Genomic DNA, 23,601 nt, shown 5'->3' with positions numbered 1-23,601 from the left:
TATTCCATTATTCTTTAAAAAATAAATTTTTGAACATCCCCGCCCCAACCATCTTTTAAACTTTCTGGCCCACAAGCATTGTAGCCACACCTCTACCTAATTCACAGGTTGTTCCACAGGACAAGCTACAACAATGACTAATTTTGACACTCAGTTCACAAGTCAAGAAATTCTCATACACCTGCTAGTGACAGTCCCTCCCTGTTGTAGGGATAAAGGATCTGTGGAAATTCTTACCATGTTAAAAAAGAGGATATAGAAAGTACCATTCACTCAGTTATTCCGAAACCCTAGAACATGGAATGTCTTTTGATTTTTGAAGCAATGTCAAATGATAAAATGAGTGGTAGGTAGACTAGAGCAGGGATTTTTACATGTTTTAGGCCCTGGAATCTGTCAGGTTTTTTAAAATAAGAATTCCAGAAGTCCTGGCCAAAAAGTAAAGCTCTAGTGACAGAAAATTTGCTATATTAGAGCAAACGTACCCCCACACACAAGCTCATTGAATATAGTGTCAAAAGTGTGGCTGTGAGGAAACCCCCTTCCACCCGGCTTATGAAATGACAGTTCTTCTGTCTTCCACCATTGACTGATGTATTTAATAAGCCCTTCGAGAAGAATGCTACTTAAATTCTGTGTAGAATTTTATGCAACCCTTATAGAAATGACTGATATATCCTTAAATCCTGATTTTGTATTTCTTCACACATCTCAATACAACAGACAGCAGTTCTGCAGATTAAAAGAGGTATGGTACAGCCTGTTCTAAAGATGGTAGCCCTCCGTTTGGAAGCTTTTTTACTTGCTATAGAATTGATCGTATCATATCTAGCAATGGAATAGCAGTTTGTGTTTTAGTGATTCCATTCCTGTTTCCAAGGATACTCCAAATGATGACCAAGTGACCTCTCCCAGTTGTCTTATTACATGAAAACTTTAGACAACATTATAGACAGATTTGGTCTTTGGCCAGCAATATGCTGCTCTCTAATTCTCTATTATCCAAGTCAGATACAGTGGTCCAGTCACTAGCTGGATATGTCCCAAAGGTATTTCTTTCAAAAGAAAGCACCTTTGGGACTTAGACAATTAGCTGGACATTGTAATGGATATCATGTACTGGAACAAAGGTATTATCTATTGGCAGTTTACAGCACTGGAAAGTGTATAGCTCTTTGACTCTGAATTGGATTGTACACCCTGTGAAGGAGCAGGGACAAAGCCTAGTCTAGTGTATTCCTGAGACAAATACACTTATTTCTGTTCACAACTGCTGCTCCATTATTTTGTTCACATAAGCAACAGTGAAAGGTTCTCTACTCTGCTGATCCCAGGTTGCTACCCAAGATGTTCCAAATGTAAGTTGCCTTTTTCCATATAGCTAGCAGAGTTGCCTTTACCCACTAAACTGGTTTGATTCAGCCTACTAAAGCACTATATAGTATGTCGACTGCCAACATTGGTCAATAGTTTTAGGCAAGTACCTATTTATATTCAGAAATGGGATTATGTCAATTATTGCTTGATTCATTCAGTTTCTTTGGGAGGTGAAACTCTTCTTTCAAGAGGGCTTGACTGTTCTGTCAGTTGCTTGAATCCAGTGGCAATTAGTCACATAAATATATACAGTGAGAATCAAAGGCAATATATGTCAGTGCTTATGCCAGTACTTATGACCAAGAATGGATGCCCTTCTCTTTAGGGTCTGGATCTGCTTTCAGGAATTGAGAAAGCTTAATCTTCAGGGGAACTGGACCTTCATTGGTCAAGTAGTGAGGAATGGAGGAATTTGGTAGGTTGGAAAACAAATCTACCTGGGCAGATCATACAACAAAAAAGCTAGAGAAATCATGTGAAAAAAATATATAATGAATCAGTTAATCCATAACAGAGAACTCCTGTGGCGATAGGAGCTCCTTGTCTCAATAGCCTTTTTATAGCATGGAGATTATAAAGACTTTAAAACACCATTTGATTTATAAGATTAAGGGCTGAAGCTGGCAAGACAGGACCCAATGAAGCTCAGTCCAGACAGAGTTGTGGAAATAGTGAGTCTGTTGACTCAAAAAGGCAGAAGAAAAAGTTGTAAGATTTAAACTGAGGGCTATGTTATACAAGCCTCTGTTTTGCAAATAGACATAATTTACATTTTTGCATTCCTAATCCAGTTCTTGTTATGAGCCACTGTTCTGTTGACAATATTAATTGTCTCATAAATTGTTTGCAGTCGTAAAACATTATTAACAAAAATAAATTCATAACATATTGGCAAATCTTAGTTGTATTTGCATGACAAAGAACACACAGAGGTATCCAATGAATAAATGAATGTATTTTGACTTTCTTAGGGATAAGTCTATTTACTATTTAATCGTCATCACTATTTTATTATTAGCTTTCATATTAAATTATAATGTACTGGAATCATAGAGTTGGAAATAACAGTAGCGGTCATGTAGACAATCCTTCTGCTCATTGCAAGATCCATTACAGCATTTCTTGCAGATGATCATCTATGCTCTGTTTGAAGACTACGAAGAACCACCACGTGATTTAAAAAATAGCTCTTTTGTTTTGTTTTTATAATTTTTGGGATGCAGCTACTTTTTAAACAAAGTAAATATCAGTATATTATTTCAGTTCGCTAAACTATTAAAAACACGAAAAGCATGTATATTTTAGCCAGGCAAAATATTAAATATATTGCATATTTTAAACTTTTTAATGGATACAAATACCAACTAATAATAATATTCAGATTTCCTCATTTCCTCCCCAGAAAGGGAAATAAAGAAATGAGGACAAAGATACTTGGGAAAGCACAGCTATGAGATACTTTCATAAAACTAAAACATTTTTTCATTTACATGAACCAAATTAGTAATTGAAAATCATTAGATTTATTTAATTAGGTTCAAACTAGGTAATTATGCATTTGTAATGTCAGTTTGATCTCCAAGTTAAATTCAGTGATCTCCAAGTCAATGAAATCTTGAACTGCTAAGTGAGATGATACTGAATAATGGAAGGAGATATTTACAGCTGCATTCTTGTGGGCTGTCCTACAGTTAGTCAACATCTTAGATTTCTCTGCCTGTTGCTGAACGGAAAGGACCACCAAAGGAGTGAGAGACCTGACCTGAGAGTTACCCTCAATGATGCAGCTTGCAAACTGTTGCTCTAGCCATAAATAACAGCATGATTGGCAACTGTTGGAGGTGAGATGCCCACACTTAATATTATCATGGAGGTAAACATCACAAAAGGTAGTCATGATGTAAAAAGGATATGGGATTTTCTAGTTCTTTGCCCAGTTTTTGAAGGAATGAGATATTTTCTTTTTTTAAACCAGGTACATCCTTCAGGTTACACTACAGTTTTGGTTGACACTCATGAACATTACACTGCATTTTCTACTGTGCCCTACAGCCATACTTACTTTAGTATTTTGCATGAAGAGTAATATAAATATATAACAGATAAACCATCATGTCTCCTTGTAATGATTTTATAAGCTGCTTTTCTTCTTCTTCTTCTTCTTTTGCATATATAGTTGCAAGAGTAAGTCATCCAATACATTTCCTGGACCAATTGCCTGTCCCTCCCATACTTCAAGTTGCAGTTTCTCAAGGCTAATCCTCATTAGTGATAATTGCACCAGTGGTATTTGCTACTTACATTGTATGTGCTGTACACTTTGCAAGATATTGTGGAATTATTTGCATATCTAGATGCATCTGTTTGTGGAGCTCTTGACGCTTTTTGAGCTTGGTTGAACTCGGAGAGCATCAAGAACACTGCAGTTCAACTCTGAACTATGGTTACGTTCTTCTATTGAAAAATGATTTGTAACTAATAAATTCAAAAATAATAAATGATGATTGTATCTGTCTCTTTTAAATAATGTGATTGTTGTAGGACATAATGACATCCTGCTGTGTTCTTCTCTAGTGGGCTAATATTACAAAAAACTGATTATGTGATCATAGTTTTTATTTATTTATTTCTTTGATTGTTAGATTTTTATCCTGCCTTTATTTCTTTATAAGTATCTCAAGGTGGTGAATATCCCTAATACTCCTTCATTTTCCTATTTTCCCCATAAGAACAACCCTGTGAGGTGGGTTGGGCTGAGAGAGAGTGGTTGCCCAAAGTCATCCACTGAGTTTAATACCTGAGGTCGGATTAGAACTCATGCTCTCCTGGTTTCTAGACCAGCACCTTAACTACTGAATCAAACTGTTCATATCTGGATTAGAACCAAAAGTTAAAGATAGATACATAAATACCGAAGTGGCTCAGTGGTTAGAGTGCAGTACTGCAGGCTATTTCAGCTGACTGCTAGCTGCAGTTCGGCAGTTCAAATCTCACTGGCTCAAGATTGACTCAGCCTTCTATCCTTCCGAAGTGGGTAAAATGAGGACCTAGATTGTTGGGGCAAAATGCTGACTCTGTAAACTGCTTAGAGAGGGCTGTAAAAGCACTATGAAACGGTATATAAGTCTAAGTGCTAGTGCTCAATGCTACAAATACTGATTTCTTATTGAAAGGATTTGCAACCTGAGGATATCTGATTCCTTATAGGCTTGTCTAGACGTCGTGAGTCTATCTCAGAATCCATGCTTTCTATGTTTTATTCTTGTCCTTCAGGCATTCAGCATGAGAGAAAGTTTTTCCCCTCCAGTGGTGATTCAGGGATTTAATTCAGTAATTTTTTTTATTTCACATTATTAATTCAAAATATGAGGGCTGACTAAGGAATGACCATGAGTAGGGCCTCCCAGCCTAGGCATGGGTGTGATTGATGTACAAGATGGGTTTGCGTAAAGGTCTTCTTGGCCAAGACTGCCACTTGTTCTTTGAGAAGGAGCCACAAGTTCAAGAGGACCTCCAAATTGCATACCAACTCTGTCTGAGTTTCCATTCAGAGTTAAAGGTAGAAATCTCTGGATTTGGGAGCACTGAAACCAACACAAAACATGTTTTTTGTACCTTCCAGCTTTCAGACTCTGGGAAACAATTTTGACAGTATCACCAAGACAGAAAGGTACAATTGGGTATGATCTGCACTTTGATGATACCTCAGCCTATGTTGATAGATTACCTCATCTAGCAGCTTCATGTAGATGTTGAGTAGGATCAAAGTAAGAATGGAACCTGACACACCCTGTAAATGATAATGAAAAAAATGGATTAAAAAGTTTTTATTTTTTGTGGATTGGAACTCTCTTAGATTTTTTTTCAAGTTTCTTTTAATATTTTCCAAATAGTTTTGTTTAATGGCATGCCCATTTGCTACAAAAATTGCATATGAAATAACAATCTGATATCTGTTTATCCTTTTCACTGAGGATTTTGTGCAAACTTAAAAATAAGGAATGGTATTTATTCTTTGATATTTACTAGGCTTATAGATTCCAATTGCCAAGCAGTGTGGTGGCCTAGAGGTGAAGACACTCACCTCATACTTGGGAGGTTGAGAGTTCAATTCTAGGTAGTGACAGATGTTTCTCAATCAGAGGGCAAAGAGAAAATATCTGCTGTGAACTCCATGTAGGCATCAGGAAAGGCATCCGGCCAGCTCAGGTACTTTTAGAGAAATAAATTTATCTTGATTATTTAACAGACAGTCCAGATAAACTCTATCAGAGTATCATGTTGCATTATTGTTCTTGATTATCTTACCTTATCGGAATATTGTCAATGCATAGCAAAATGTGCTTGAATTTTGATCAGGAAAGTTGATATTTTTTTAGCCAAGGTTAAAAATATTACTGGAGCTAGTGGCCAGAGCAACAAGCTAATTATATTCATTAGGAGAGAGAAAGAAGACTGAATTTGCAATATATATATATATATATATATATATATATATATATATATATATATATATATATATATATATATATATATATATATATATATATATATATATATGTATGTTGTATTTGTGCTGATACAATTTGCAATATATATATATATATATATATATATATATATATATATATATATATATATATATATATATATATATATATATATATACTGGAATTTGCAATATATATATATATATATATATATATATATATATATATATATATATATATATATATATATATATATATATATATGTATATGTATATACTGGACTAACTAATCCAAAATTGTCATGTGCTGCCAATGTTTTACACATTATTGTACGATTTATCTGAACTGAGTTCAGATATTTGATTACTGACTGTACAATGTTAGGAAATTCAGGGATTGGTCTCCAAATTAGCCAATTAAAAGTTCTAGATTGCAGTAAACTGTAGCATCCATGAAATGCAATCATTTTAAGATGAAATACAATCTTGCTGAGATAAGTCTTTATTCCTACTTTCAAATTTGATTATGTACATAGGGATATGGTGAGAACCAAAACACTTTCTTAATAAAACACTTCCTTAATAAAATGAGAACCAGAGTTTAAAATTAGACTGCAACATCAAGCTTATGTAAAATTGACTTCAGATTTTGCTTCAGTGCAGATCAGGTCACTGGACAACCCAATTGTTGGTGAGTTAGCCTGTGTGTTGATTTAGGTTTGGGAGTGGCAGGAATGTTGACCTTACAAAAAATATGAGCATTTGCAACATGGGGGTGTGGCAGGTAAGGCTGCCTGCAATTAGGCTGCAACAGGCTAAAGCTCCCGTCCCTTCTAGATTTGGTTCAGTAATTCCTATCCTTCAACTATGAAGATGTACCTTGCAATACAAGTACCCATTCAGGAAACAATATTCAAGGAAAGTTTTACTCCTGTAAATGCTCTTCCCTAAGTGAACATCGGTTTCCTAATTGGCAATTAACTTCCATACAGTAATGAAAAATGAAGATGGAATGTGGTTTGAGAGGGGCAAAAAGCCACATGATGGCATCCAGTAAACAGTATGTCCTAGGTGATAAATAGAAGGAACTTTCCCTTTCAGATACTTTCCAAGCTCTACCCTAACAGTCTGTCTATGGAGATTCTCAGTCATCCAGGCAGGGATGTCCCAAAGGTGCTTTTCAAAAGGTAACTCGACTTTCTTGGTTTTTTCCCACTTGAAAAACTTTCACTTCTCATCCCAGAACCTTCTTCAATTCAGAATTGAAGAAGGTTCTTAGATAACAGGCAAAGTATTTTAAAGGAAAAAAGAAGAAAGTCCAGTTGCCTTTTACAAAGCATCTTTGGGATAGCCAAACAATCAAGTAATGTTGTAGATAGACCCTGGGCCAGAGATACATCACAAGGCAATTACGAAGCAGGGGGAAAAACCCCAAGCTTTCCCATTCACCTCAGAGATTATCACAAAATAAGAATGCCACATAGATACCCAAATATTGGCCATTTTTTCCCCAGAGAACGTTTAGCAGCATAATTAGAACAGGTGAAGATAAGCTTTTCTTCAGTTTCCCTCTTCAAGCAGATTAATGCCTTGAAGACATACAATGACATACAGTAGTAGCCCTATGAGTTGCATAATGTCTCATTACAAGATTTCTCTAAAGCACTGCATTTTCTACATCAGTATTCTTGATTATCACAGAGGTATAGATCACAGAAGTTTAAATTGTTCAGAAGGGTCTGGAAACAATGAAGCACGCCAAAGATAAGTGTAATTTTCAACATAAGGTAGTATTGCTACTAGTAATATAGTACTTCTACCGAAGAATGTTTAAAATTTGCAGCTAAAATGTGGGGCAGTAAATTGCACAAGAAGAGAAGTCAGATTCAAATCAGGTGTGGCTCTATAGTTTCACAGCCGAAGGCTAATTATTCACCAAATTCTCCACCCAAGAAAAGCTGTATGACTGGTTCAACTTTGCCAACAGTTTTTGAAAGCATGATAATCGGGCCAAATGATTTCTGAGAGCAGATTGCTCTCTACAAAACACCTTTTCACACCTTTTGAAGGCTGGGCAGTTCTCATGACAGGGATAAAATAAGATGCCTTTTATTAGGAAAAAAACTCAGCTAAACCATAATGCACAATGTATGTATTGTGTGGCTTTTCTTTCTCCATTCTCCATATTTAACCTGCTTTGAAGCTATTGCATGAATATAATCCTTTCTGATTTTTTTTTTAAAAAATTCATAACTCTGTGCAGGTATCTAACCGTATAATGGAAACGATTGGGGATTTTTTTTTCTTTAAAAAAGGGCTTTGGAGAGACGTTAGAGGATTAATATTTTGCATTGCCCTACAGAGCAGCTTCATTAACCTTACTTTAATATCGTTTAGGCTTCACTCTTCCACACTAAATATGTTTCTGTATGTGTCCCTTCAGGTCAGTGACTGCCTAGACAAGCACATACAGTTTTCTTGGCAAGATTTTGTTTGCTATTGTTTGCTTCCTGGACTGAGAGAGTGGCCCAAGGCCATCCATTTGGCTTTGTGCCTGAGGCAGGACTAGATCTAATGGAATGTGGAAAAAACCTTGGGTGGGGGCGGGAAAGCTGGGCAAAGAGATGTTGTCAAGGGAACAGTCAGATAAGAGACAGCATAGCCTGCAGAGGGATAGTGGAAACGCAAGAGGGTCAGGAGAAGACCTTCCCTAGTTTCTCAGGTGGTAAAGAAGATAGGTAAGTGTACTTTCAGACTCGCATGCTTCTGTGAATATAGCATTAGAATAAAGTAGAATGAGCTCATCTGGTTGAGATACTATCTGATTAAAGGTTGACATCAATCTTGCAAGTCTGGAAGTACAATTCTCCTCCCCCATTACTTTATCACCTGAAAAACTAGGGAGGGTCTCTCCTGAGAGAGCTGCTGCCCTGCCCACTATCCCTCTGAGCTATGCTGTCTCTTATCTGACTATTATTCCCTTGGCAGCATCTCTGTTCCAGTCTCCCAAGGTCTTTCCCACATTTCATTACCCTAAAACTCATGATTTCCCAATTACTAGCCTTAACCACTAAACCAACTGGATCTCTTTCACTAAATATACAGTAAATTTATTTTCACAACACTTAAAGTGCATTTGATGTTATTATTTTATCAGAATTTCCCTCTCAAAATCTGGCAGGAATCATGTAGACTGAATGGTAACGCTCCCATTTGAAATCTCTCTTTTTCTTTATGGAAATATTTTTAATTATTTTTTCTAAAATATCTAATTTTGTTAAGGTAATCCAAAGGAATATGATTGTGGCATTTGATACCTCCCACTTAGAGAATTTTGGATTGTTGTATCCAGTATAAAAGAATGAATTGAAAGGATGTCAAGTAAGAATTGTGTCTCATATTCTTATACATGGAGTACTTAAAGGTCACAAGAACTCTTTAATGTCCTACTTCTTAAGAGTTGTGCAAAGCTATTTCCACATTCCTGTTGCAGTACTTTTGCTACTGAACTACAACATAAAGTGTTGATATAGATTCACAACATACTATTCCCTTTGAGGCTTAGGAATGTAATTGATGTGGATGATAATATGGTTATGCTTGGAATGTTTGGGAACATAGCCAGGAAATTAGTCCCAATTTGGCATCCTTTAAGATGAATAGATACTTCATAACTAAACTACAAAGGGTATACTACTATGAAACATGCAATATAATATAAAATAAGAAAAGGAGGACTGAGAAAGTATTTTGTAATATTTGCTTCATGGGTGATGTTCTTCCTGTGCATCAGATGGACTATTCTGCCGGTTCACCCCGGCTCCGCCCACCCATCCAGACATCATCAAAGACGTTCTGCGCATACGCAGAAGTTTCGCACATGCTCCCATTCCGAACTGGTAGCTAAGATTATATCATTTCATGGCTGGTCTGTAGGTTCATATTCTCCCAACAAGTTATAGGCCATTGAAGGTATCTACTTTATAAATAAAAATACTTCGTATGGTATTTTTAAAGTAGCATTCTTTGTAATATCCATGCTGGAAGAATTCAACCTACCAAAAAGTCACTATAGCAAAGAGCACAAAATGAAAGCCAAGCACTTCTATGAATTCATGAGCTTCTATAGCAGGTACACCCCTTTTAAACTAGTCATTACACAAATCAGTAGCTACAGAAATAATTACTTCCTTGGCTAAATGGCATTGGCATTCTTATTTCCAAAATACAAACAGTTGAATCCCCAAGGCACTAAACATGTCAAAACTGATAGTACTTGTATTTAATAACTACCTTTTGATTAATAATCTTAAGATCTACGTACTTTAGGTTGGCTATAGGAGGGAGTGTTCTTGGTACAAAAAATCCAGTGTAGATAGCTCATTGCTTTATTTTTCTTTGTCTGATTTTTCCCTCTGCATTTTAAAGATATTCAAAGATAAATACATATTGAAATGAAGACATTTCAAGCATTGTACTCTTTGAGATAAATGCTGCCCATTGAATTCCGAGGTTGCAAATCCAGAAGTAACTTGATAGATGAAGCGAGGATAGGGCTGGGGGAGAAGCTGCTTTCTGTGTTAGCCTCCCTATTAGTAAAGAATTGCTCTGTTAGTAGCAAAGAGTTCTCTACCCCTCCTAGACACTCTCTCCAGTTAGGAAATTCTACAGACACAAAACTGCCATTATTGGCAATCCTATTGATGAAAGCCCTGGAAGTTTTCTATAATGTGTAATTGAGAAGCATAATAATATGTATGTAAATCTCCCAGTACTTCCTGATTGGGTCCCACAGTAAACAATTCCCTCTCAGCTTCTGCCTGACCAATGCAAGCCAGTAGGCCTGTGATATGGCAGAGACATTGTAATTCCATTCTGACTCCATTTGTTTTCCCAAAGAGCAATTTCACTGCTGGTTTACTAGTTCTAAGCCCCACTGAGCTTAGTTTGTGATATGCTGAGAAGTAGGTATTAATCCATTGGTGTTCATACCACTTCTTGAGAGGGTGAGGAATGTAAAGGGGCCTCTTCAATTTGCTAGCAAAAGAAAAAATCTCTCTCTCTCTCTCTCTCTCTCTCTCTCTCTCTCTCTCTCTCTCTCTCTCTCTCTCTCTCTCTCTCTCCTCTCTCTCCTCTCTCTCTCTCCCTCTCTCCCTCTCTCCCTCTCTCCCTCTCCCTCTCCCTCTCCCTCTCCCTCTCTCTCTCTCTCTCTCTCTCTCTCTCCCTCTCTCTCTCCTCTCTTCTTTCTCTCTGTGTGTATGTTCCTTTGTAGAGTTTGGCAATTTGGCAATTAGATTGTTCCAGTTAAGGGTGAGCAAGTTTTAGCTCCTTTGTGTGGCTTTTGCATTGTCCTCCAGTTCCAACAATGACTGAAAATCAGAGTATAATTTTCTATTACTTTGAGATGGGGGAACACATGAAAAGTAAGTACTAAACAAATAACTAAAGTACTAAGCTGCAGCCCTCCATCTTGCTCTAAAACCCTAGGGATAAAATCAAAAATTTTTAAAAGCAGGCATGTGTGGTATTTGGGAAATTGAAGTTCAAAGTCTCCTGGAGATGACTGACACTGGTGATATAGTTCTTTGACTCTTGGTTTTCCCCATGTGTAGTCCTGCAACAATCCCCTGTTTATTCTTTCAGTCTGGTTATAATACTAGGTTAGGAACACTAAGTCATCATCAGGTTCTTTTACAAAGCTTATCTCTTCAGTGAACACATGTGTGGGTGTGCACAGGTATGGCCTCTGGACTTCCTTTAGGAACAAAGCAAATGAAAAATACAAATCTTATCAGTTTTACTCCTCTTGTACCTAAATAAGCCTAATGAGGTATTATTAGACTAGTCTGCCTATTCTACTTAAGTATGACCTTTCATCTTGGCTAAGAGCTACTTCCCCAAATAAGTGCCCCAGAATAACCTCAGTGAATGTCACTGCTTCTTTTTCCTCCTAGGTCTTTGTTCTTTTCAGGCCTCTTTGTTTACATTACAGATTCATGTGATGTTTTACATATTGGGTTTCTCTAGGGGTAGCTTGCTCCTGTTTTCTAGAAATAAGTTAGTAATTATATTAAAGAACATTAGAGACAGATTTATATTTGTATTTATTAGTTTGTCAAACATGTACGATATAACAGGTATAAATGTAAACATGGACAGGGAGGTAGGCACACTGGTGCTCTTATGCCCGCCCCCTTTACGGACCACTTAGGAATGGGGTGAGGTCCACGATAGACAGTTTAAGGTTGAAGCTGTGAGGGTTAGAGGATGTAACAACAGAGTCAGGTAGAGCATTCCAGGCATTGACCACTCTGTTGCTGAAGTCGTATTTACTGCAATCGAGTTTGGTACGATTTACCTTGAGTTTGTATCGATTGTTTTCCTGTGTATTATTGAGGTTGAAGCTGAAGAAGTCGTTGACAGGTAAGACGTTGTAGCAGACAATTTTGGGTACTGTGCTTAGATCATACCATAGGCGGCGCAGTTCCAGATTGTCCAGGCCCAAAGTTTCAAGTCTGGTGGCATAGGGAATTTCTTTCCTACCAGCTCAAAAAATCTGAGATGAACAGAAAGATGCATTCAACTCTGAAAAATAGGGATGCTCACAGAGGGCCTCCTTTATCATTAATCAGTAACCTATTGCTGATGCGACAAGCAGTATCTTTGTAAACAACTTACAAAGAATGGCATGGTTGTAATGCAACAGTATATAAATGCTCTGTATAGAGAGTAAAAAACCTTGAGTTCAACAGGTATTTGTCAATACATTTGTCAATGCACATGATAATTAGACCTATTGGTTGCACAGTCATCCAGATGTTTAGACTGGATTTGATACTTGATACTGTGTGATCTTCTTCAATTGTTTACCTTCTATTCTATTATCCCCTGGTATTGTCTCATCAATTATCCACACTTCTTTTCAACCACATTTAAGTTGGTATGTTATGAGTCAAGATTTTATCTGTATGCATTCAGAAATCTCTTTACTTGCTCATTTTCAACTATCTTTTCAACTCTATGTTCTCACCAATTTTTCATTTACTGGCACATGGTAATTTTTTACAGATATCCCAATGAATCATTTTGACAATTGTGATGTCATTGTTTATCCACTCTTCTTGCATGAGCTGTGTGTTTCTTCTGCTTTCTTTGCATTTTGAACCATGTGATGGGCTTTTATTGTATTCATTCAAATAACTTGCTCTCACAGGATCAAAATCAACTCTCTTACTTTTTAAAATGTTCTACTTATAAGCCACTGCCACTTTTTTCTTTATCACTTTCCCCTCAATCTTTTACAGAAATTGACCATTAATGCTTTTCCTTACCAGCACTTCTCTTTGTGTTTTTATTACATTATTCCAAGAGTCATTTTTTTGTTTCTTGTACATTTAGTACATTCCAATTTTTAACTTGTATCAGTGCTTGTTCTTGGCTGTCTATTACAGAATCAGCCAATAAATGCTTTTCTTCTTTGTTTGACTTAAAATAAACCCCAGTCTCCATTTCTGGGCGGATATAATCTATCAATATCACTATGAGGATGTAATGTAGATTGAATAGTCATTAGTTTTCTTGTTTTTCTTGTTTTTTTCAGTTCAAACTGTCCAGTTCAGCTTGTGTCCAGTTAATAATTCCAACACTGTAATGTACCCTAAGTATGATCCAGGTATTGATAACTTGATGGTGTTTCTTTTTTTCAATTTTGTCTTCAGTAATTTTCTCACTCTTTGGGTGTATTCTTTACTAATCACATTTTTAATTTCTCCATGCTTGATATTATCCAATTGTAAAATTCCTAGATATTTGTAGGCTTCATCCTGATGGTGTATCATTCAGCATTTCAATTCCACTACTGTTTTTGATTTCATCACTCCACTGTGCTATGGTACCATATTTCTATAGACAAAATCGCATTGCTATATATGTGCTAAACAGTCTTTCAGTGTTTGTTGATAACTGGATTTTGATTTCTGGTTTTTCATAAGGCTTCAGATCATAAAGCAAATGCGAGATTTTATTAGCATTTTATTTTTTTAAAAAAATCACTAGAAGATTGTAGCAATGATGATGATGATGATAATGAATTTTAATATACAATTCAAGGAAACAAACATATTTAATATTCATGGCTCCTATTTACCAATAACAGCAATCTGAATTAGTCTGGCCCAAAGTCACCCAGCCGGCTTTCATGCCCAAGGGAAACCTAGAAGCATGTGTTACTTTTCCCTTTTCTTTTTTTGAGTATGTATGAAAGATTTTTGTTACTTCAGAGACTACTGTAACTTAGAGGGCATGGCAGTGATTGATAATTTTTGCATCTGTCCCAATAGATAGCTGAAGAGGGCACAGCTATTTTATCATGTTCCCTGTTGATATTTACCATTCAGTCAAGACAGAAGTTTAGATAATTCTATGGTCACCTTAGTGTATTTCAGATGCACCATAGAATGGTGACATATGGAAGGAATTGGATTTATTCTAGCCCTTGGCAACACTTGAAGGACAGAGAATTTGGCAGGTAGCTATTTCCATCTGATCTACTGCATCCTTATGTCAGATTTCTGGCTTGGTGGAGCTATCTGTGGAAAGCAAGTCCAGACCTACTTGCTGCCATGCTATGGCTAGATGAACCAAGTGATCTATATTTACATGATTAGAGAACTGCTCCCGGTATGCAAGGTGAGCCTACAATACCCGCAGAAACCATATTTCTCCTGTAGAACATTGTCTTCCTGCTGATTTATGGAAAACTATGGCAGGCCTGTGACTCATGTCATACTTGTTTCTGAGATTTATTCTGTACTAAAATATATATCAAATAATGATATTGTTTTTTGTATGTATCCCAGATGAAACTGGTGTAGTTCAGAACTATTGGCATAACACTACAGAGGAGAAATTCTGCAGTACAATAAAAAATGTAAGAACATTCATTTATTTTAACATTATTATTTATTATTAAATCTTAATGACCAATATTTGGAATTTCTTCTAAAATGTCTAAGACACATCTCAGATTGTTACTGTAATAGCAATGCAACCAGCCAAAAGAAGTCTCCAAAAAGTAAGAAAGTTGGTTTCTTTCCCAAAGTGGTTGAGTAACACCATTCATTTTGCAACTGAAAAATCAAGACGAATAAAACCAAATGTGTTAGATTTGGATAGAAATTCTTCTATGGGATTTTTGTGATACCTATGATCTACATCATAGATATCACAAAGATCAGAGCAGAGAAGTTGTGTTTCTTCCTATATAGAGATTTGGAGACATTTGAGAAGTTAGTGGGAAGTGTTGATATCCAGTGGCTTTTCTTTGCTGTTTCTTTCTGTCATTTGGGTGGATAGGATTTTCTAAATCCTATCAGATTATTAGTAACAAGCAAGTGTAACTGGTATAATTATTTGAAATAATAGCACTGCTACTCTGTCAAAAAGATTTTATTCCTGCTATTATAGGAAAAAGTAAAGCTGGCAGTTAATGCCAAATATACTTTATATGTGAATTGCCTTTTTAAAATATATAAAGGAGATTATATGGCTGATTAGTAGTGTGAGAGAGTAACTAAGGCATGATAATTTCTTCCAGCCAAATAGACATGTCAAGAAGACAACATATTAACACACGGATGTACCTTTTAAATTCAGATACAAATATCTTTCCATGTGACTAAATTGTTAAAGAAAATTCTCATAGTGACAGTAATCTATAGTTTTCAATACCAATGAATAAGAAGCACAACATTTTGGATTTCTGAATCTTATGAGTTGCTTCTGACTCCACCCTAAATTGGAGTGAGCAGCTTCTAATTAATCCAATCATTGACTCACTTGTTGAATTAGCCCAACTGTTAAATTGTTGAAACTAAATCTTATTGTTAGTGCACTATAATCAGAACAGTAGCAACAATTCACATAAGAAAACTAGATAAGCTCTTTCTGAGATGGCTTCTCTACGCTATTGCTTTTCATATCGCAATAGAGGTAACTCATACATGATTGCTCAAAATTAAGGTACCAAATCCCTTGGCTGCATTCTCACAATCTTTTCCTCTGCTCATTCATTCCGTTTCTTATGCAGGAATAGGTTTAGAAAAATCCAGAAAACATGAGGCTTTTAAAACAAATAAATACAGCATGAACGAACGAATGAATGAATGAATGGTATTGAAGAAACTAATAGACAATGTTGTTTCAAGGATATCCTTTCAAGCAACATAAGTCTGGTATCTTTATTGTTTAATTGTGAGCCTGGGATAGAACAGATGGAAACCAAACTGCAGTCCCAGGGCCAACTAATAGATGAGTCACAGCGTCTTAGCCAAACAGGTGTGACATCTGGTACAAAATAAGTACCTGCCCCACCCTCCCTAGAAGCATTTCTTTACCTGAAGGAGGAGTATTTATATTAACTTGCAGACTCAGTACCAAGCCCTTTTTTAATTGGCAGGGCGACTGTGTGAAAATGCTGACTGAGCTCCCTGCATAAATACTGGCTGTCACAAAGAAATATTTGTGGGTGGGGCATATGGAAAAAGGAAAAAAAATCTCCCAGTAATAAAATTTCTCTACATGTTTAGGAATGGGTGAAAAATTAAGCTTTGATGCTTATTTTATTTGATCTAAGCTTTCAGAAAGTAAATAATAAATCTTGGAAAAGTTTCATTGAAAGTAACTGAAGGTTTTCTCTCAGCAAGGCAGACTCAAATGACTCAGCACTTCAGGGCTACTTCTTACAAATCTGACTGCATGAAAGATTTCTCAGAAGCATTCATGTTGCTGAATAACAACAAAATATGAGAGTCTTCAGGGAGACGTGAAGCTGAGTATCTTTAAGGAGAGCTAGGAATAGCCCCAGCAGCAATAGATCTGAGACAGGAAACTCCCCTTCAGATTTAAAGTGGCTTCAACTTTAATACAATACAATACAATAGTAGAGTTGGAAGGGACCTTGGAGGTCTTCTAGTCCTACCCCCTGCCTAGGCAGGAAACCCTATACCGTTTCAGACAGATGGCTATCCAACATCTTCTTAAAGACTTCCAGTGTTGGGGTATTCACAGCTTCTGGAGGCAAGCTGTTCCACTGATTAATTGTTCTAACTGTCAGGAAATTTCTCCTCAGTTCTAAGTTGCTTCTCTCCTTGATTAGTTTCTCTCTCTTACCGATAGTCCTTGCCTTTCAACTGTAATTGAGTTGAGAATTATGGTCGGAGGGCATGTCAGTTATTAACAGTGGTGGGATTTTCAATTTTTTTTACTACAGGTTTTGTGGGCATGGAGTTGTGGGCGTGGCAGGGGAAGGATACTGCAAAATCCGCATTCCCGCCCCACTCACAAAATTTCCACTATCGGTTCTCCAGAACCTGTCAGAACTGGCTGAATATAACTTCTGGTCATTAAGTGGAGTACCAAATAACCATGCCTGATTTTATGACCTTTTTTGCACTGGTCATTAAGCAAACAGGGTAGTCATAAAGTGAATGTAGCAATAATTCAGTAAATCTGTTTCGCACAATGAGCGTTTTTTTCTGGAAACTGAAAATAAAAGCCAGTTTCCAGCAAAAAACATAAATCATGGTCACATGACCATGGGACATTGTAAGGGGTCATTAATGCAGGCTAGTTGCCACGAACATCTACTGTAACTTTGAACGTCCGCTAAGTGATCAGTTGTAAGTTTAGGACCCCTTGTACTCACTAATTCCTATGCCGAATACTTGCCTTACAAGTTGCAGATTTTGAGTCATATATTTAAATATTGGTATTCCAATTTTCAAGATAAGCCATTAAAAATATAACCTATATTTTATAAGCCTTTCATTAGAAGCAATAGAAAATACATCTAAATTAAATATTAAAATTATATTAAAACCCAAACCAGGTAAGCGAAAACATTGATAGTGAACACTGAACAAAAGCATCAAGTTTGTTGGCATTTAGCACTTCAACAAGGTATATTCAAAGTGAAATGGACAGGTGCCAGAGCTTTAGATGTGCTTTGGATGCTTTGTAAGACAGGCATAGGCAATAGGATGCCTGTAGGCATCAATGTGCCTAGAGATATTTCCCTTGGCACCTATGGCTTTATTAAAAATGTTACATTAATTAAAAATAAATAAATGGGAGTAAGGCGTGTTGCAAAGCAAAGTCCTAGCTTCTAACATTTTCTTCCTCATCAAGAATGATCTAAGCATGCATAGGTTTTGCAAGCATCCTTAGGAAATAAAAAGTTAGTGCTTTGTTTGGATGTGCCGTCTGCCACAAAAAGGAAAAATGTGATGATAGAGGACATACTTAGGGACTTGTATGCATGGGAGAGTAATTTCATCCATGGCAATTATTTTTGTGAATCAATTTTGCCCATGAATAGATTATTAGGCTATTGTGATCATGGTCAGCGATTGTGCTGAAGGCATATATTTAAATGGTGAAAAAGAAAACTTAAAAGGGTGGTGGGGAATCTTGCTTCCATTGTCATTCCAGGAAGCTTGCTGTGAACTGGACTTTTGTCTCTCTATCTCTCTCTTTTTTTTTTAGGAAAGATTTTTATATCTATGTCTATGGTAAATCAGACATTATTTTCAGCCATGTTAAAATGATTTACCATCTGTTCCCCTGGACTAATTTCTTGAACATCTTTTCATCGATTACTGGTCTGTGCATGCATTTTGAGTCTTGCTATGTTCCAGGCCAGAAAAAACAAGAAGTGCAGATGGTCTCCCAGTATGTTGCTAACCCAAAATATAGCTGCTACTGTTAGACACAGTTGGGTGGTAGCAGGAGTTTTGCCATGATGTGAGGTTTCATAGAAAAAGACAGAAGCAGGAGATTAGGAAAAGGCACTTCAGCCACAAGTGTCTTGGCTGCTGACACTTTTTCCTTCTCCTGAAAGCGCATACTTTTACATGAAACACATGACTCTTATCTGATACTGACTGCTTGATTTTGGTCAGGGCGTTGCAATTTCACATTTTCTGCTCCAATACCAGTGTTTTTTTCTGTAGAATATTAATGTGGTAAAACTATTTTGAAAGAAGAACAAAATATTCCTTAAATGGTTATCACTCAGATGAAATGCAAGTGCTAATAGAAATCTGGCTAATAAGGTGCATTTGTATTATCCTGTTGAAAGATGAGAAGATGTAACCTATATGCATCATTTCACATCTCTGTAGAGCAGTCCTATTTTGCCCTAGAAAAATAAATCAAGAAAGATGCACAGAAGGTATTGTTTTGTCTTCTTTCATTTTCAGTATTCTGCATTCAGATAAATGGAAAAAATAATCAAAATTATAATATGCTATCATCTGAAACAGCCTTGTTGGAGATCAATCAATAAAAATATAACAACATTAAAACTTTATATGTGCTTAATTGTAAATTGACTTTTTCCTATCTTCTGTTTATAGGTTTTAGCTTTGAGCTTGGTATTTGTTTAACCAAGGACTGCTCGACATGTTGCCAACCTAGGGAGAAATGTGGGGGAAAAAATCAACATTATTTCATTGCAAAAACAACAGATTTCCACTGGTGTTTGATTCTTAGACTCTTCAGTTCTACAGCCAAAGGCAACAATGGCAAAGAATAGATTATATAGAGAAACACATTTTAAAAAATATCTATCTATCTATCATCTATCTATCTATCTATCTATCTATCTATCTATCTATCTATCTATCTATCTATCTATCATCTATCTATCTATCTATCTATCTATCTATCATCTATCTATCTATCATCTATCTATCTAGAATAAAACTGCAGCAATTACTAAACAAGTTTTTCCATTTAGTTTTTGCTTGGCAAACGTTTATTTCAAGTATTCAGGCCACACTACTAATCAGAGAAATATTTTAACACAGCCTGTTAAAATACAAAACACACCTAAACTTGTACTTTTGTATTTTTATTACTTTAGACACAATGGAATTTGAGTCTCTCAGACTAGCTTCCTGTTTTCAGAAAGAAAGGGAAGCATTCTATTTTTGTTGCAAAGCAGGGTATCCACAGGTGTGTCTTTGACCATCTCTGTCTTCCTCTGTACTGCTCTCAAATTCAGAATGTCTCTCTCTTTCTCCTGTCCCTATACTCTCCCAGATTATCTTCAGAAAATTAGATTCAGAAAGTTTAGAAAACACGGAAAAATTAGGATTAGCTCTGAACATTGATTGATATTTTTATGTACTATGCAACCTATGACAATATAGCTTGGTGTCAGTAGAATCCCTACATCTTGTTTATGGAGGATTAAGACAGGAGAAAATAGAGTTCTGGGCCACACCTGTAAAAAAATACTGTTAGATGCAGTTTTATTGGTTCTGGTATCCTTTTGAGGAGTGGTAGTAAGAACAAATTGTATTTGTTATTAATATCTTGGCTAGAGTATGTTTGTATACAAATTTTGTTCCACAAATTTTAAAATTACATTAAAATACTGAATTAATGAGATTTGGTTTTCCCATTCAGTTGTCACAACTCAACTTTATGGAACTGATCACGAGTAATGCCCTTTAACATGACACCCACAAAACTCTCTCTTTCAGACAGATGCACATTAGTTCCTTTGGGTTCCCTAGCAATTAAAACGAATGTTTTACAGTTGCTCATTAGATAACAATGTTGTTGTTAGCTAGTGGTTGGAAAGTTTTCTTTGGCATCATCATTGAAAGTAGCTGATTTGACTCACAGGTGGGATTGTTTCTGAACAAATCACTACTTTTTCCCCCTAGGAAGGGATCTTTTTTCGCCAATGAAATACTTCATGATGCATTGATTCATATTAAACAAGTGCTACTTGTAACAAAATGTTGCAGAAAGGAGGGTTCAAATTCCATAGTCTTTGTCCTTCTTCAGTTTATTCCATTCCTCCCAACAGTAAGCATTCCAAATTCAATGGGTGTGTTTTATCTTCATAATCTATTTATGTCCCACCTCACCCCATCCCTTGTTTATGCAACTGGTTGAAAGGCAGGGAAGGGAAATATTTATGGAATTGAGATTTATAGGAGATAAATCTTGGGATATGAATTATATAGATTGTTTCTCTGTATGGTTTTGGAAAGCCTGAATGCCTCAATGATCCAGGTTTAAGGAGCTCACCCATTTGACCTCCTGTAAAAGGAGGATCATCTATCTGGTACATACATTAAAATGATTAAATATGAAGATAAAAATTAAAACTAAACAAAGTTAACTTCTCTTTGCTTATTGCTGTTGTGAATTGCTTGCAATGGTTGTGTTTTGCTCTACCATCCAGTCAGAGCTGAAGAAGCTTCTTGGATGAAGTGAAACATCTTCAAAGAAAAACCAGAAAGTCCAGTTGCCTCTTGAAAAAGCACCTTTGGGACAACCATGACCTGGATGACTGAGAATTTCCATAGATGTCTAATGTAGGGTTTTTGCAGTCTGCATGACAACATATGTTCCAAATGCACAAACACCTTATATTATTTCACAAATCACTTGAGTGATTTTCTATCCAATTAACACCATAATCATATTAAGATGAAGCTGCCGCCACTTGACTCCAGAGAGCACAGGGTGTGTTAAAAGCTATGCAAGTCTCAAAGAAATCTTTATTTTCCCCTTGTTAACTAGCCAAAATATTGTGACTGTCCTTTTCTTAGACACTGAGTCATGAAGCTTGCGTCCTCTAAGCTTTGTCGCAAGAAGTTGAAAATGAACAGCACCCCTTTGGATCTTACTAATGATGATGCTCAGCTTAGAGATGTTTCTGCAGGCTGAAATGAGGCACAATCAAAGGCTGAACATTCAGATACCAAACATGCCCAACATAAGAGACAACTCATGATTAGAAGAAAAAGCAATAATGTTAAGCAGGCCTAACCTGTTCTTCTAGTCTTTGCTAAAGGTGCAATGTATTCCTTTTTTGGTTGGGTTTCTTACTAATCTGACATTCCTCTTCCTCTTCTTCTTAGGGATGACATGACACCATATTCATGAACTAGAACAAGCCCAAGCACAGCTTCAAAACCTGCACATCTTTCTCTCTCACTGAATTACACTTCCAAAGAACTCTGGCTTGTTTTATAATAGTGATGCTTTTAAGAAGCTTATGAGTTAACTGCTACCTGTAAGAGAAAGAGAATACAAATACTATGCTTATATAGCATATTATCCTACAAGTCCTAATTTTAATCTAGAGCTCTTTATTTTTAGCCTACCTGTATTTATACAAATAAAGCGATGAATATATCCAACATACCTTCCTCCTGTTTTTCCACAACAATCCTATGAGGTGGGTTGGGCTGAGAGGGAATTACTAGACGAAAGTCACCCAGATGGCTTTCATAGCCAAGGCAGGACTTGAACTCATGGTCTCTCATGAAACCTTAACTGCTAGACCAAACTGGCTGCCCTTGCATAAAGGGAAATTAAAGAGATATATTTGTTTTCTTTTTTTTCCAAACAAAATTTTTATTGGTTTTACAAAAAAATTCAGGAAAAGGGATAGTGGATAGGGTTACAAATTTTGACAGCTACATTATGCAGGAAATGGCACTCCCCCCAATTCTCATAACTTTCACTTATTAATACATTAAGTATTCACTACTTAGCAATATTTTGACAGCATATTTCTACCTTATCTTATTTATATCTTCAAATAATTTCAATCTATTTTATATCAAATAGAAAAAATTCTCTGTATTAGCAATTGCATTATTTTTCTAATTCACTTTTGTGATCTAAGTTTTCTCGGTATTGCCTCTTCTCCCCCCTCCAGCAAGGCTCCGGCACCTCCCGTTGTCTTGTGTATCCCGTGTGGTGTCATCAATTTTATCTAGGAGCACTTTGTTTTTTTCCATGAAGACCTCTGCCTCCATGGTTGTGTTAATTCTAACTCTAGTGTCCTCCCAGAATATCAACATATCTTCTGGGAGAAGCCATCTGAACCAAATCCCTTTCTGGTATAGTTTCTTCACTAAAAACGAATATTTTTTTCTTTTATCTCTAACTTTCTTTGGGATTTGTTTCAGGATGGCTATCTCTCTATCCTTATATTTTAACACTTGCCCCCTTTGTGCACTCAGAATCTCATCTCTTGTAGTCTTTCTAAGGAATTTAATGTGAACCTCCCTTGGAACATTGTGTGTTCTAGGGTAAGTGGAGTTGACTCTATAGACCAGGTCAATATCCCATCCCAGCTGTTGTCTGTCTTTTTTAATATATTCAGCCAATAACTTTATCATAATTTCCCTCAAATCTTCATCATCAGCCTCAATTACATTTTGAAATCTAAGGAAAAAAGACATTCTTTCAAACTCCATTTTTATCTGATGGTTCTCAAGTTCTTGATTTCCTCTCTGAGCTCCCCTCACCTCCCCCCTCATCTCGGCCGTCCCCTCCTCCAAAACTTCCAGTCTTTGCGCATTTTGAGCCGTTCGGTTTTTATTTTCTCTGAACTGTTCGTTCATTTTTTTTAGTTGGTTCTTCAATTCCTCCTGTCCCTTTAAAATCTTTTGTAGCATCTGTTGGGTTAGATCCTCCTCCGGGGGCTTGGGTTGTAACAGAGATGTTAGTGTCTGTTGCCCACTGGGACTGGATGTTGAAGATGTAGGGGCAGAACCTGCATAGCCTGGTTTCCCAGGTGGTGGTCTTTTAATAAAGAAAGCTCAGAGATGTCTGTGTCAATACAATAAAAAGGCAGCTGTAAAGGTGGGTAGCCAAGAGAGATCACGAGGCAGGCAGTCCAGGCAAATAGAGACCT

At 36.5% G+C, this 23,601-nt stretch overlaps 1 long non-coding RNA gene across 1 annotated transcript in view; it reads left to right on the top strand.

Moving 5' to 3' along the window:
• The window catches only part of LOC309391446, a 95,270-nt gene extending 75,771 nt beyond the window's left edge, over positions 1 to 19,499 (top strand). The window contains exon 5 of the long non-coding RNA XR_014175277.1: positions 19,283 to 19,499. This is a non-coding gene — a long non-coding RNA (uncharacterized lncRNA). The remainder of the gene's footprint in view (positions 1 to 19,282) is intronic.
• The last annotated feature ends 4,102 nt before the right edge of the window (positions 19,500 to 23,601 follow it).

The sequence above is a fragment of the Natrix helvetica genome (assembly GCF_964273705.1).
Source record: "Natrix helvetica genome assembly, chromosome: 4".
Lineage (NCBI taxonomy): Eukaryota > Metazoa > Chordata > Lepidosauria > Squamata > Natricidae > Natrix > Natrix helvetica.
Note: the sequence above shows the minus strand (reverse complement) of the source record. Positions and strands in the feature narration are given on the sequence as shown.